General features: G+C 39.3%; 1 pseudogene; it reads right to left on the bottom strand.

The window, feature by feature from the left end:
- Window positions 1–715: 715 nt before the first annotated feature.
- On the bottom strand, window positions 716–1,144 carry LOC101081892 (annotated as a pseudogene).
- Between the last annotated feature and the right edge of the window lie 863 nt (window positions 1,145–2,007).

Below are 2,007 nucleotides of genomic sequence, written 5' to 3' on the forward strand. Positions count from 1 at the left end.
TTGGCCAACTTTATTTAGGCTTTTCACATAGAGAGCAAGAAGACAGTTTGGAGAACCACTAAAGAGTCGAGAGTGGGGAGGGGGTTACTTTGCTCTGGGATAGAACTCTTATATTAGAAGCCTTGGACCTCCCTAGGAAGTTCTTTAAATTTCTTTAGAAAACTGCCTCCACTCAGCCCTACTGGTAAATTCAGGGCTTTTAATTACTCTGTTCCTACAGGGAGAGTAAAGTCAGGACAAACTGAACAGCTATTTCAGAAGTGAACTTACAACTATCCTGATAGAACATGCCAATTCCACAACTAGAGCCTCTCTAGTTTCCACTGGAAAGTCAGATTCCATCACACTATAGTTTTCTACTCCTTGTAAAGCTTCTCCAAGTATCATTTGTCAAGAAACTACCAAACATTTTCCATCTTTCAGAAGTTCATTGAAAACTCTGGTTAAGTAATCAACCACTTCCCCATTTTATTTACTGTTATGCATTTCTTTACTGTCATTTAGTTGATGATAATGGGCGAGGGAGGAGCATTAAATAAGTGTAATCAGTCTATTAGCTTTATTTACTCATTTTGCAAATATTTACTGAGTGTATACCAGGTGTCAGTATTAACATAAGATTGGTTTGTTGGGCTGTAGATTTTCTCACTCTTGGAAGGCCATTTTTGGGGGAGCAAATCATTTTTAATTTTTTAAAAAGAAATATACCAAAGAGTCATGCAATGCTGCCAGCATTGGATACAATCCTGGGCCACAAGTCCACACACTCCTTTGAAACTGGTCTTGTGACAGCAGAACCTTTCATTTTGTCTTTATTGTTTGCTATGAACTCCACGTCCTTTTCAAAAAAAAAAAAAAGAAACACACCATCTTTTCTCTGGTATGACTTTCATTGTCGAACTACCACTGTAGGATGTACCTTCTTTCTGAGGTCTAATTTGCCTTTCTTCACTGTGGCTATCGCCATGTCACCCACACCAGCAGCAGGAAGTCTATTGAGTCATCCTTTGATCCCCTTCACAAAGATGATACACAGATTTTTGGCTCCTTTGTTGTCAGCACAGCTGATCACAGCTCCTACCAGAAGACCCAGGGAAATCTGGAACTTTGCACCCAAAGACCCATCATGTCCATGCTTTGACATCTTGAATGCAGCCCAGGGGCAATTTTTCTTCTTATTTCATGTGTGTGAGACACAAAGAGCCCTGTAGCCTACCTCCTAACCATAGCTCCCCTGAAGAAAAACTCAATGGAGCTGATTAACTCTCTGTCTGAACCAGCTGCCAAACTCTCTCTCTCCCTTCTACCTTTCCTTTAGGTGTTTGTTACCTTTCTAGAACCCTGACCTTCCTTTCCAGTCTGGCTTCCACATATTCTTAAAAATATGGAATAAATAGCAAGCTATTGAAAATAATTATTAGGCCAAATTTGAAGGAAAAAGTAAGAATCTACAGAGTTACTCTAAAAAGGAAGCTGCTTTTGGCCAAAAACATTTTCCCAAGATCAAGAGTGAGAGTAGAATTTGACATTTTTATGGACTGCATGGCAGATAAATCCACCAGCTCTGGAACAAGGGTTTGGAGGTTGTGCTGTGCTCTAAAGGATCATCCCTGCAATAAACAGGGACTTCTTTCAAACTGAGAAAGAGCCCATGTAGAATTATAGCCCAGTCAGATTCCCTGATAAGTCCAGAAAAAGTCAAGACATGAACTTGCACAGGACTTATAACATGCCTGCACACAAATACTAATTTTTCTGGAAGAACATAACTTCAAAGTATTTTATTTTCAAACATAATGCCCAGGAACCATACGTAACCAAGCACCTCAAAAAATTAACTACCATGAGCAAGAAGCAGATCCTCAGAGAATTCAGATATTGGAATTACCACATGGAGACTCTAAAAACATGATACTGACCATTTAAAGGAATGAATACAGAATCAAAGATATCTTCAGAGAGTAGAAAACTGTAAAAAGTGATACCTGGGGTTAGGTCAGTATGGAA

This window comes from Felis catus, chromosome B2, assembly GCF_018350175.1.
Source record: "Felis catus isolate Fca126 chromosome B2, F.catus_Fca126_mat1.0, whole genome shotgun sequence".
NCBI lineage: Eukaryota > Metazoa > Chordata > Mammalia > Carnivora > Felidae > Felis > Felis catus.